We start from the raw sequence: 13,872 nt of genomic DNA, 5'->3' as shown, positions 1-13,872 counted from the left end.
CTTTGTGCGTTTGAAGTCCCTGTGAACTCTGCTGAGACCAGTGGTGTCCTAGGGAGAGCCCCGCTGCCCCCTTTTTGTTCGGGCTGTTTTCTTCCCTCTGGAGGTTAAAAGGGCCTTCAGAAACCCATCAGTACAACTTGGTGCTGCTCCAGCCTGTCAAGTGGAGATGATGAAGTGTGACCGCCACTGGGGCAGGGAGGAGAGCAGCTAAGAAATGGTGTTGCCGTAGACTGTGTGGAGCTTGTTCTTGTGAAACGGTCCCTTGTGCTGCCAGAATCTCTCTGACTTTCAGTCATGGCCTCTTCCTCCTGGCTTTCAAGATGTTCAGAGGCATTGCTAAGAAAGAAAGAGCAGAGCTCTTCCTAGGCCATGGCAGAGTTCACCTTTCCAGGTGTATGCCAGAGCATGAAGCATGGTCAACAAGGACGGGGTAGCAGCAGCTGGAAACAGGGGAAGCTTCCACAGAGCCCCCCGCTGGAGTCCCAGGGTGATGAGCTGAAGCTGATCTTGGCAGCATGAAAGGTGGTTTTCCGGGCTGTGTGCCGTATAGGGCTCAGGGCTGTCACTGGGGTTGCTTTCACAGGACACCCCCCAGCCCAGCTCAGGACCCACGGTGAGTCTGTGGGTGACAAATGTGTCACTGAGAGACAGCATCAGGGTGGGAATGCGTGGACCACAGCGCCCAGGGCAGAGTCAAGCAATGCTGGGGGTGGGGGGGGTCAGCCCCAAGGAGAAAGTCTCCGCCACGGGAGAAATGGATTGCTTAGCTCCCCACTTAAGCTCCCATTGCCTCCCAGTATTGTCTAGAGTCTTCTTGTGCAAACTCAGTGCCCCCCAGTGCCCTGCAGTGGGCTTCCCAGTGCCTCCAGTACTGCCCAGTGCCCCCAGCTCAACACACCCACTGCTCACTGCGTGACCATCTCCTTCCCCAGGAACAGCACAAGGCAACAGAGGCGTTGACAGCAGCGATGGAGATGGAGATGTTCAGAGTGGAGGAGCTGTTGGCTCGCTGCAGCCACCCCAGCATCCCCGGAGGTGGGCACGGGGGGGGGCTTTGGTGCTGCACAAACGACTGCAGGCAGAGGTGTAGGAAAGCGAACGCCATACGTTTAATAATTTAACGTACAAAACAGCAAATAAATGATTATATTCCCAACCATTTCCCACCCTAACAATTGTTTCTGATCCCACCCCCTAAAATTCCCACCCTCTACTCAATTTCCCACCCCCCAGCTCCCACCCCGCAATCAATTGCTCACCACCCACCCTCCTCCCCGCTTCCCCCCCGCTCCCTCCCACCAATAGTTCCCTCCCTCTGCAGAAAACCTCCCAGCCCCCCAAATTCCCACCCCAACAGTTCCTTCCTCCAAATTCCAACAACTTGGGAGTGTAACGTGATCAGAGTACAATTTCTCCCCCAGAATTGCCACCCCACAGAATTCCCTCCCCCTCCCCCCATCTTCAGTGCCAGCAGTTACGGTGTCCAATAATTTTTGATGCCAACCATCTCCCACGGCAGCCATTTCTCACCCCAGCAGTTTCCCAACCCCCAAATTCCCACCCCAACAATATCACAGTACAGCCATTTCATTTCTAACCTCAGAAAGATCCCAGTGCCTTAAGAATTCCAACACCAAATTCCCACCCCCCACCCCGGATTCCCACCCCAACAATATCTCAGTACAGCCATTTCCAACCTCAGGAAGATCCCAACACCCCATGAATTCCCACCCCAAGAGTTCCCACCCCAAATTCCCTCCCCCCACCCCGGATTCCCACCCCAACAATATCACAGTACAGCCATTTCATTTCCAGCCCCAAAAAGATCCCAGCACCCCAAGAATTCCCACCCCAAGTTCTCACCCAAAGAGTTCCCACCCCAAATTCCCACCCCCCACCCATTCCCCACCCCGCAACCATCCCCTCCCCACCCTCTTCCCACCCCCCAGCCTTCTTTTCCCAGCCCAAAGCTTTGACAGTCCAACCCGTTGGCGGTCCATCAGCTTCAGAGTCCCGCATTGCCCCAGCCCAAGATGCCGTTTGTGGACAGCCCAGTTTTGGAGGGGTAGGGCTGGGGCCGGTGCTGGTGCCCCCAGAACACTGCCGCTGCTCTCTGGGCATGGTGGGGGCCAGCGAGGAGCCCAGGGCTCCAGGGAGCCGTCTTGGTCGGCTATGGCCACGTCTCCTGCTCCAGCAAGTGGGCCGGTTTCTTGGTGCGCTCCCGCTCGAGCCGCTGTTGGGCTGTGATGGGCACCCCATCAGGGCACAGTCCTCCTGCTGCCCGCCCACCGTGCTGACACAGCCAGCTTGGCCTAGCGCCGGTGTTTGTGGCCTGGGCCATCGTGGCAGCGCGGCAGCTTCCTCTTTGTGGCTGGGCCGCTGCCAGTGTGCTGCTCGTGCCCGGTGCTCTTGCTGTTAGTGGTGGTGCAGGCGGGCGCTGGGCACTTGGCTGGCTCGGTGCTGTCCTCGTGGTGCATGTCTGCCAGCCGGCAGGAGATGCATCCGGGTGGCAGTGCCAGGCGGGTGAGAACCACCCGGGGCTGCCTCCGCCGCGCCTCTTCCATCAGACGTGCAGTGTGGGGCAGCAGAGGTGCGGGGGCAGCCAGGGGGGTCGGCAGTGCCAGGCGGGTGAGAACCACCCGGGGCTGCCTCCGCTGCACCTCTTGGATCAGACGTGCAGTGCGGGGCAGCAGAGGTGCGGGGGCAGCCAGGGGGGTCGGCAGTGCCAGGCGGGTGAGAACCACCCGGGGCTGCCTCCGCCGCGCCTCTTCCATCAGATGTGCAGTGCGGGGCGACGGAGGCGCAGGGGCAGCCAGGGGCGTCGGCACGGGCAGCTCAGGGGATGCTGGCTGCCAGCAGAGCGAGTTGCTGAGGAGCCCTGATTCAGGATGTGTCTCGTTGCTCAGCTCCCTGCTGGCCCCGGAGGAGTCCGAGTGCTCTGTGCCGGAAGAAGAGGAGTCGAGGCTGCTGGAGACATCAGGGCTCAGTGGCTCCGTGGCAGTGATGCGCTGCATCAGCTCTTGCGTTTGGCAGCTGTTTGCAGTGGCTTTGGTCCCCTCTCTTGTGACACCGGGCAGGTCCTGCTTGTGCTGGGGGACCTCCAGAGCCGCTTCTGAAAAAGCAAGAACATCCCCCCGAAGGATGATGGCAGCCTTCCCACAGCCACTCGGTGCAGGCAGCCACCTCTGGGGGTCACCTCTGCGGAGCACAGTCTCACCGTCAATCCAGGTGAGCAAACGGTCCATTTCCACATCATCGTTGTCAAGTCTGTGGGTGCTGGGTGTCTCTTCTGGAAAAGGCAGAAAATGCCCAGCGGGGCAATGGCAATGCCGGCTTTCCCACGCCCACTCCGTGCAGACACCCCCCCAGCAGCTCTGCTGCCCCTCCGAGAGAGACTCACCGTTGTTGATCCACGTGAGCAGGTCATCGATGTCTGCGTCGTCGTACAGGATGCCTGTCTTGGATGTCACTTCTGGAAAAGGCAGAAAATGCCCAGTGGGGCAATGCCAGCTTTCTTTCCCACACCCAGTGTGGGTGGGTGGGTGGGTGGGTGCCAGCAACCCCCCGCCAGCTCTGCTGCCCCCAAACTCACCGTCGTTGAGCCATGCCAGGAGATGCTGGATGTCCGCCACGTCCTCCGGGATGTCTGCGCTCGCTGTGGCTGCTGGAAAAGCAAGGACATCCCCAGTGGGGCAATGCCAGCTTTCCCACAGCCACCCGGTGCGGACAGCCTGCCGCACGCCCCGCAGCCCCCAAACTCACCCCCTGAGTCCAGCGCTGCGGTGCTGCAGCCGAGCGGAGCCGTGGCGGGATGGGGGCACCCGTCGGTGGGCGCTGGGTGCCCCTGGTCCTCCGTGAGCACCACGGCGTCCTGAAAGGGCTCCATCGGCGACTCCCAGGTGGCGGGCAGGGTGCAGGGCACGGGGAGCACCTGCTCCTGCAGTGGTGGTACCTGCAAAAGAACTGGCGGGGGGCCGGGGCGGCCGGGGGCCTGCGGCAGGCAGGTGCCTGCGGGCTGCGGGGGCTCCCCGTGGAACACGGCCCCAGGCCACAGCCCCATCGGCTGCTGGGGCGGCAGCGTCCCTGCCAGCAGGGGATGTCCCCAGCAGTGAGCGGGGGCAGTGGGGGGAGCCATAGCTGGGTGCAGCCCCCCAGGTAGCAGCTGCAGCACCGGTAAGTGCAGCCCCCCAGTTGGGGGCAGGCCCCCAGGTGGCAGTGGAGCCCCAGTTGGGGGCAGCCCCCCAGGGGGGAGCCGCGCTGCCTGTCCCCAGACACCTGGTACCCCAGGCCAGACAGAGGCCTGAGGCGCCAGGTAGGTGGCAGTGGGGACAGGGAGGGCTTGGGGTGGTACCGGCATCGGTCCGCGGATGGTGGGCTGCATCCAGGCGGGGTCCGGTGGCGGCACAGTCGCTTCAGAGAAAATGGCGTCGGGCGTCAGAGGCACCGTCAGCGCTCCTCGAGGGATTCTCTCTGTGGGGAAAGGCCAAAGTAGGCTCTGGGGTGGGCTCTGGGGTGAGCTCTGGGGCGCTGGGGTGCGATCTGGGGCACAGGGCTGAGATCGGGCTTACAGGGCTGGGATCTGGGGCGCTGGAGTGAGATCTGGGACGCTGGGGTGGGATCTGGGACACTGGGGTGAGCTCTGGGTTACAGGGGTGATATCGGGGTTACAGGGGTGGGATCTGGGGCACAGGGGTGGGATCTGGAGCGCTGGGGCCAGCTGAAGCATGGGAGCAGGGGAAGCCTGCTGCCTTACCTGCCATGACAGCTGGAGAGTGGCAGTTAGGGGAGCCCCTCCCCCCAGGGGGGTTGCGTGACCGTTGGGGTCAGCCCCTTTCCCCCAGGCTTGAGATGGTTGCAGTTTTTGTCGCCACAAAGACCTTAAAGACCCTCAAGTCTAAGCACAACCTAACCATACCAGCCTAACTCTAACGAGCCCCTGCTCAATCATGTCCCCGAGCACCACCTGGTTTTCAACACATTCAGGGATGGTGACTGAACCAGCTCCCTGGGTGGAATAGGGAGCCAGCCCATCAGGTCTCCCCTCAGCCTCCTTTTCCCCACACTAAACAGCCCCAGTTCCTTCAGTCACTCCTCAGAGGGCATATTGGCCAAGGCCTTCCCCAGCCTTGTTGCCCTTCTTTCAACCTGCTTCAGCACCTCAACGGCCCTTCTGTGCTGAGGTGCCCAAAACTGAACACTGGACTCGAGGTGAGGCCTCGCCAGTGCCGAGTCCAGGGGCAGGATGACTTCCCTAGTCCTGCTCACCACACCATTCCTGAGCCAGGAATTGTGGTTATGCCATTGGCCTTCTTGGCCACCTGGGCACACTGCTGGCTCATCTTCAGCCACCTGTCCGTCAGCACACCAAGGTCCCTTTCAGGGATCAGGCAGCTTTCCAGCCACTCCTCCCCAAGGAGGACTGGGGGGACGCCTGGGCTTGTTGTGACCAAAATGCAGGACCCGACACTCGGTCCCATTGAAACTCATCCAGTTAACCTGGCAGAGTGAAGAGAGAACAAAAACCAAGCAGGCAAAGAGCAGAGCTGTCCACAGGGGGCAGGGCTTGGGGCAGGGCCTGTGCCGGAGGGTGGTCCAGCACAGTGGTGGCCTCGGGGCCCAGGCTGGAGGGGGCCTGGCACAGTTGAGGCCTCGTGTGGGCCCAGAAGGAAGGAGGCCCAGGCACAGGTAGAGCCTCGGGACCCAGGATGGAGGAGGACCAGGTGCAGTTGGGGCTGCACTGGGGGGGCCCAGGATGGAGGAGAAGCAGGCTCAGTTGGGGCTGTGTTGGGGCCCAGGATGGAGGAGGACCAGTGCAGTTGGGGCTGCACTGGGGGGGCCCGAGCTGGAGCGGGGCCTAGCACAGTTGAGGCCTCCTCTGGGCCCAGACCAGAGGGAGCCCCGGCACAGCCCAGGCTTTGGGGCCTAGGATGGAGGAGGACCAGGCACAGTTGGGGCTGCTTTGGGGCCCAGGATGGAGGGGGGCCAGGCACAGTTGGGGCTGCTTTGGGGCCCAGGATGGAGGAGGAGCAGGCACAGTTGGGGCTGCTTTTGGGCCTGGGCTGGAGTGGGGCCTGGCACAGATGGGGCAGATTTGGGGCCCGGGCTGGAGCAGGCACAGTTGAGGCCTTGTCTGGGCCCAGACGAAAGGGAGCCCAGGCACAGCCTGTGCCTTGGGGCCTAGGATGGAGGAGGACCTGGCACAGTTGGGGCTGCCTGTGGTCCCAGGATGGAGGAGGACCAGGCACAGTTGGGGCTACTTTGGGGCCCAGGATGGAGGAGGACCAGGCACAGTTGGGGCTGCTTTGGGGCCCGGGCACGTGGGAGGCTTAGGCACAGCCAGAGCCTTGTGGCTGCACTCCCTCTGTACAGTTCAACCTTGATCCATAACCTGAAATGGTAACTGTAGTGAAAGGCAGTAGCTGATCCAGCGGCTTTCTTGTGTTTTAATTTTCCTATGAGTGGGGAAGGACTCAAGCTAGTAAACAAAGAGCCCTTTCTGAAGAACAGGACTCAGAAAGTATGAGCACAGAGCAGATCTCCCAGTAGAGATTCTTCCCCTTAGACAGGCAGCCCTTAAACGAGGGTGGGGAGGGCTGGAGCCAGGCTCCACCCGTTTTTTGCCCAGGTGAAATGCTTGCAGCTGTGCTCCACAGCAGAATGTGTTTTAATGAAGCCTGTGAAAGCCTGTGACATGAAAGAATCCTTTCTTCCTTCCTTTTTTCTCGTTTGTGTTTGTTGCCTGCAGTTCCAAGCAGGTGGCCTCTCAGTGTCTTGCAAGTGACAGCTAGCAGCAGCAGGTCCAGCCAAGAGGCACAGCACCCTGCAACCTCCAGGTGAGTGACAGCAGGCAGGCAGGCCTTTGGGCTCTGCAGGGTCATTGTGTGGAGCATTATGCCCAGGAACAGCTGAGTGTAAAGATGATGTCCGAGCTGCAGAGCTAAGCCTAACGGAGAGGCCCAGCGACTCAGCTCGTTTCCCAGCGTGAGGCAGGAAATTAGAGCCACTAGGGATATGCAGACGCTTTCTGCTTTTGTCTGTTGCCTCCCTCCTTCTGCCCCTGTCAGAGGGGAGGAACGAGCTGCACTTGCACAGAGACATTGCTCTCACGGCCACTCCCCCCTCAGGTTGGAGCATTCCTGGCTGCAGGATGGGCAAACCGAAGTTCTTGCCTGATTGTGTCTGTAAAGCTTAAAAAGGGACACAAACTATGGCCTCTTGGCTCATGAGAGGGGGTGAGAGAGGGGATGCTGTGCTATTGGGCTGCAGCCAAGAGTCTGAGAGAGTCTGTGTTATGTGAGATTTGAGAGACAGTTCTGGGGAGTGTGGGAGCAGTGCAAACGTGCAAGGGTGCTTTTCCTTTCAGGGGCCTTTGTGCACCAGCAGATGTTGATGCCCTAGAAGCACGGTGCGGAGCACATCCTGGGATCAAGGTGCCACGGACTGGAAAATGCTGCTGTGGCGAAGTTCCTGTGTGAAGACAAAACTCCCAGTCCCCCAGAAAAGTGGAGGCAGAAGAGCAGTGACAAGGTATCTACATGTCTATCTGTGTATGTGCACAGCAGGCCCAGCTGCCCCTGCTTCCTCCCTCCACGGGATCTGCTCCTGCTGCTGCTGCTGCTGGAGTCTCCTCTGGCCATGGTGGCGTGGGGCGAGTTCTTGTGTCAAACAGGATCTCCCATTCGTCAACTCATTGTGACCGGGCCTGATCCCCTGGTTGACCTGTAATGAATCGCAACGTTATCCATCCCATAACCTACCCTGGCACCGAGGTTAGACACCGTAGGTCTGTAGCTACCAGGATCATCTTCTGGCCCCTTCTGAGCTTGAGACCTCATGCGGCTGTCTCTAAAGTGTCTTGCCCACCACTTCATCCTGGTTGGGTGGCCTGTAGCACACTCCCACGCTAACGTCAGTCTTACTGGCCTTTGCTTTTATTCTGACCTAGAAGCTCTCAACCCTATCATGGCCATCGTTCATTTCCAGACATTCCCATTCTTTCTTAACGTAGAGGGCTGCACCACTGCCTTTCCTGCCTTGCCTCTCTCTTTTGAAAAGTCGCTAGCCATCCATCACAGCACTCCAGCTGTGTGAGTCATTCCACCACGTTTCTGTGATTTTTCTCCTGTTTTTGGATTCCAAGAAAAGCCAGGTAGGATTATTTTTATTGTTATTCTTTTTTTAATGGCAGGCATTGTGTTCAACTTAAAAAAGGAACGCATGAAGAATAGCTTTGTTTGCATTCTGGTAAGTGCTGAGGCTTTGGCTGATGACAGCTTTCAGCTGCAGCTGAACTAGGCTGGATTTGTCTCCTGCTCTCCATAGGTGAGTGTTTCTCTTCCAGATCTTTGAATCAGCTTTCTACACGGCTTAAGTGATGGAACAGGAAAGACTCCAATATGGTAACAACGTGATTTCTAGTGTTTTGGTACGTATATTCAAGTCAGTATGGGTCCATTTCAGACAGCATCGTCTCACATCTGTTTGTTGTCTCATATCAAAGGCATTTTTACTAATTTGGCTACATACATACTCCACCCATAGTTTGCGTCTTGTCTTCTTAGGGTGAGGTTTGCCTGCTGAACAGCAAGACAAAAGAAGCTTAAATTACAGAAGCAGAGAAGCAGAGACAGTCTAGAGGCTCAATACAGTACGGATCAGTTAGAGTATTACTTTGAAGTTGTTGTGTTCTGGGTCTTAGGTGGGATGAGAGACGGGTGTGAATGTTACAGCCAAGTGTTTTTCCCTTGTTCATTGTTCACCTGCTGCCATGCAAGCCAGCTCTTCTTTTCCCTGCCTCTGCTTTTCTTGTTGCATGCATATGCATCGCAAAATCTCTGAACAGATTTATTTTCACGTTTTAACAGTGTATAGCTAGAAGTGGGGCTTATCTCAGCCTTTTGTCTCATCATCTGATGGCGATTGGTTGTGTATGGGGGGAGTTTGCACGAATTATTAGCATCTCACCAAAAGCAAGGAACAGAAAAAGAAAGAAAAAAACACCAAACCGCCCTAAAAGCTGCATAAATGACTATAGCTGAGCCAGCAGGAAATATTACCTGCAGTTTGCAGAGTCCTCATTTTGCTCAGCACTGACTGGATGGGGTTAACAGTGACCGCTAATGAAGGAGCTCTGCTACCTGTCTGAGCAGTGCTCCAGTCTTTGTTGCTGCGTTAGGAATGCACTGCTTCTCCTGCCACATTTCTTCACGCCCTCGGTTGTTATCTGAGCAGTGTTAGCCCCCACGAGCTATGCAGTCAGTGCCTGCTTGCTCCAGGTGCTCCATAAGCACAGCAGAAGGATGCCAGGGGGCTTGCAGGCAGTGTGTGCATGCTGTTGCTCTCTCAAAGAAGCCCCTGTTTTAGCTAGCTGCAGAAGAAACCATTTTTTCCTTGGTCAGATCCTTGCAAACGCAGTGCAAGTGTACAGAACGGTACAGTGTCTAGCTGTCTTTTGGCAGTATGTGCAATGAGGTTATCTATTTTTCAGGCAGAGGAGTGCCTCCCGACAGTTGAGACTGAGCATTGTTTTCTCTCCTTCTTCATATCTTGCAGGAAAGATTGTTTCACGTGTAATGAAAAGCTAGTGTCCAGATGATCACTGCGGCCAGATGGCAATTTTGATGCCCTCGTCACTAAGACTTGTCCAAGCCCTGATGTATGTGAAGCTCATCAGGAGGGAATGCTCGCAAGAATCAGCTAACACAATAGCAGCAAGCTTTCAGTGACAGCGTTCAGGAAGGGTGACGATTCAGGCTGGGAGCAGGTATGTCATCACCTGACTTGACCACATGTAACTTGATGCTAGAAGTACACCACGTCCTCCCTCCCTGCATGGCAAGAGATTGCTCTCTTCTCCTGCAAAGGCAGCCAAAGTAACTTCTGTGTGCTGACTAGAGAGAGAAAACTTGGTGTCACTCCTCGCAAGTCCTGTGGCAGCCAGATACTGTGTTAGCCACTCACAGGTAGCATGTCTTTGGTATCAGGGTGTAAGAGAATGAACTCTGTAGGAGCGCTGCTGTCATAGGCCACCAAGGGCCCGGGATGCCTGGCTGAAATTTGATGTTGCAGATACCTTGGTGTCACTGGAATCCATGGAGTTGACACAGTCCTCTGATGGCTGGATTTCGGCTTTCTAAGGGTATTCCTTTCTGTTTCTCATCTTTTCGGGTGATATTGCTTTGCTTTCCTTGGCTTTTTAGTAATTCCTATTTTGGTTATTGTTTCTGGAATGGCTTTGCTTTGCTCCTTGGTTTTTCTTTTGTATCTTTGCCTTGCATTGCTTGTGAATTTTCATTTATTCCTTCTCTTCAGTGCAAAGCATTGGTGAGTGCTTTTCTCTTTGTACTGTGTTTGGTTTCTTTGCTTTGACACGATATACACGAGTAAAGCAAATGAATGGAATACAGTATGGTGACCTTGTTTTGTTTGCTTTGTTTTCCTTGCTTGGTTGTTTTTCCCCTATTGCTTTTCAGTAGTGCGCCTTTTGCTTTGCTTTCCATTGTCTTTGTGTCTGTTTTGTTGGCTCTTTGTCTTAGCTGTTCCTTTTCTTTGCATTAGCTTCTTCCTCCCAGAGGAGAGCATTCCTTGCCTTTTCAGAGGATGGTTCTTGGCTTTGCTTGGAGTTTCTCCCTTGCTCTTCATTCTTGGTTGCCTTACCTGGCTTTGCCTTCCTTGTCCCCTTGCCCCGGCCTTGCTCTTCCTTTGCCTTCACTCACCTGATGTGCTCTCTCCCTTGATTGTTCTGTTCTGTCTGTTCCTTTCTGGCTTCTTGAACTGCAGCCTCCTCTCTGGGCTTTCCTGCCGTGCTTGATGCATTTGCAGCTCCTTGGAGTTTCCCAGGTGGGTCCACGCCTCCTGGGCCTCCTTGCCTCTTCCCTTGTGGTGCTCTTGTGGCTTTTTCTCCAGCTGGCTGGATCCATGCGGGCCTATTGCCCCATTTTCTCGGCATTGGTGTATGTAGATTGTTCTGTGTCATCTTCCCAGGCATAGATGCTGAGTTTTTGCCTCTCCCAGACTCTGTTGTCATCTTTGCTTTTCCGTGAGAGTGTATTCTGTTCTGTTAGCGTTGGTTGCTTGTTTTTGAATTTGGTGTTTGTTGTTGTTTCATGTATTGTTATTGGCTTTCTTTGATGTGCGTGGGGTTTTTCTTTGTTCTTTTTTTCAGTTTGGTGCTCTTTTTTTTTTTTTTGCTGTTCACTTCTTTGCACTGTATTTTTTTCCCAGTAGCGTTTCTTTTCCTTTCTCTTGTACTAGAAATTGTAGCTCCTAACACTAATCCAAATGTATAAACCACAAGTCTGAACCACACAGGTGTATGGGAACTGTATAATCACAGCCTGACCCTCTGTTTGACCACCTGAGGCGAGTGCTGAGTCAGCTGCAGGGGCACAGGTGATGGCAGTTTCACCTGAGTGACCGGAAGGGGTGGACCCTGGCTGCAGCCCTGCTAGACCCCATGTAAGGGCTGACTCCCAAGGAGGAAGGCTCTCTCTCTGGAGGTCACCCTTAGTGGAGCTGTTCTGCGCGCCCAGGGTACGGGTAAGCTTTGTATTTCATTCCTCCTTTGGAAAGGCAATTCTCTCTCTGCTCCTTTACCTATTTGCCTTACAATCTGTTTGCCATACACACAGGTAATGTTTAACCCCACTAATGGGTAGCCCTTAAGCCTTTTCTGTAAATGCAACAGGGATAGGGTTAGCCCTCATCAAGTAAGGGCCACCCTCAGTCCTAAAACCAAAGGGTAGCCCTTAACCATAACCGAAGTGCGAATCCTTCGCTCTAATCCAATGTGGTAACCGTTGACCTGTCACTGAAGGGAAGCCCTTCATCCTAACCTACTATGGTAACTCTTCATCCTAAACGCTAGCCTCTAACAGTAACCTTTAAGCCAATCCCTAGGGGTTTTCCTTAAGCCTTTGCCCTGACTGAACTTGGTAGCATTTCCACGTGAAGCCTTATCTAATGCAGTAACCCGACCATCTGATGCCAAAGGGTAACGGTCCGCAGTTAGTAGTAAGACTAAATAGTAGCACTTAACCGTAATCCAGCAGGGGATGAGGCCGAGCTTGTCTTCTGCCAGGGCTGCTCTCAGCCCCAGGGCACGGCGAGCGGCTGCGGGCAGTGCATCTCCCAGCTGAGGTGCCTGTCAACATCTGCCCGCTGTCCTTGTGGAGGGCCCGTCATCGTCATGGAAACTGATTGTAACAGCACAAAGGTTCCAGGAGCGTGGGTGATGTCAGCTGTGACATCCTCTGGGGGGCCTGGAGCCGCCCTTTTTTGGCCTTGCAGCCCATCAAGCCAAAGCCTGCTGTCCTGCACGTGGTCCCACCGGGCAGAAACTCTTGGGACGTAGGAAGGTTCAGGGGAGGGGACAGATGCCTGAGGGCATTCTTTGATTCCATCCCGAGAGTTGTCTTTGTCTTTGTTCTTTCCATGTCGTGTGGTTTTTCTTTGCTTTTCCTCTTGCTATTTAACATCTTTTCTTTCTTTTATGCTTCTTTCTCTGTTGCTTTGCATTGCACTGCTTTGGTTGGTTGTTGGTTTTTTTTCCCTTCCTTTCAGGCCAAGCCCCAGGGGCTGCTAGGGCAATGTCCTCACTTGGAGGGGGAGGCTGGGTTTCCCATCTGAGGGCTTCATGCACAAATAGCAAGGAAAACTCAGACACAGAGCAATGCTAAGCAAAAGCACGCCTTTTCTGAGACACTGTCTCAAGCTCCCTGAGCTCTTTTTTCCTACGAGGTAACTCCCCTGCTTTTTTCCATCTCTTATTACAACAAGAGAGATTTCCATCGCTCTTACAACAGCTCGCCAAATAATGTTCTTACCCACAGAAGCTTTCCCTTTTCCCTTTTCTCAGTGAGAGTCGCTTGAATCCCGGGCTGATTCCCTAAAACCAAGTGTAATTTTTCTCCTTCCCAGAAACCAGTCACCAACAGAAGTTGTCCTGTTAGCCCACATCCACCCAAAATCCCTCAAATACACTATTCTTACAGCCAAACCAGACCATTTTCTGTTCAACTGCAGTGCACTTACGGACCGTATTTCTAGTCTTGTTCCTGCTGAGGTAGTGGTAAAGAAACCCCAGTCTGCCTGACAGCAATACATTGCTCAGAGTAAAGCTGCTGGAGCACACAAAATGCTGTCAGGCGTCCGAGCTGAGCAACAGACTTCATTCCTGAATTGCACAGCTACCAGTAGAAGTGACCTCCACGCTGTTTGGCCTGTCCAAGGAGTTCACGCAGCTCTGAGTACCCCCATTTCTACACAGAGTGGTATCCCCCGTCGGCTATCAGCTGCTACTGTAAGCCTTTCTGCTGCTTGAAGCCAGAGGGGCCAGACCCAGCTGGCCCTTAGGGACCTCCTTTGACCCAGGCCTCCGACGGAAGTGTACCACTGGTTAACCCAGAATGGCAACTGTAGACCAAGGCTATCACAGGCACAGTTTTCCCTTACCCAGGGAGCGGAAGGGACTCAGTCCAGTAAATGAAGATGGAACTGCTTACCCCTTTGTGAGGAGGAGGGCTCACACCCTACTCAACAAGAGCAGAATTTGAAGCAGTGATCCTTCCCTTGGGGCAGCCAGCCCTGAAATGAGGTGAGGGAGGGGTGGAACCAGGCTGCACCCCTTTGTCATCCAGGTGAATTGCTTCCCTCTTTTTGCTCCTGAGCAGAACAAGATTTGAGGAGGCGGAAAGCCTGTGAAGTCCAAAAAGACTGCTTTCCTACTTCCTTCCCGTTTGTGTTAGCTGGCTGTCACGGAGTGATCTAGATCAGTGTATGCCTGTGGCGGGGCAGTGGGCCTGTTTTCCTGTGTTTGGCTTCCTTGCTTTGCCATGATGCTGTCTTGAGTTCATGTGCTGGACTCTTGTATTT

The 13,872-nt window shown here is 54.9% G+C and overlaps 1 long non-coding RNA gene across 3 annotated transcripts; it reads left to right on the top strand.

Annotated features, from left to right (window-relative positions):
* The first annotated feature begins 7,944 nt into the window (after positions 1–7,944).
* Positions 7,945–10,232, top strand: LOC121107153. 3 transcript variants are annotated; one of them, XR_006931726.1, is made up of 4 exons: positions 7,945–8,244; positions 8,323–8,425; positions 8,562–8,647; positions 9,553–10,232. It is a non-coding gene; the product is annotated as an uncharacterized LOC121107153 (long non-coding RNA). The 3 variants fall into 3 exon arrangements; XR_005840768.2 differs by lacking the exon at positions 8,562–8,647; XR_005840769.2 differs by having other exon boundaries at positions 7,945–8,425.
* The last annotated feature ends 3,640 nt before the right edge of the window (positions 10,233–13,872 follow it).

This window comes from Gallus gallus, chromosome 18 (assembly GCF_016699485.2).
Source record: "Gallus gallus isolate bGalGal1 chromosome 18, bGalGal1.mat.broiler.GRCg7b, whole genome shotgun sequence".
In the NCBI taxonomy this organism is placed as follows: domain Eukaryota; kingdom Metazoa; phylum Chordata; class Aves; order Galliformes; family Phasianidae; genus Gallus; species Gallus gallus.
The sequence above is the reverse complement of the archived record's forward strand: the minus strand, read 5'-3'. Positions and strand labels throughout refer to the sequence as shown.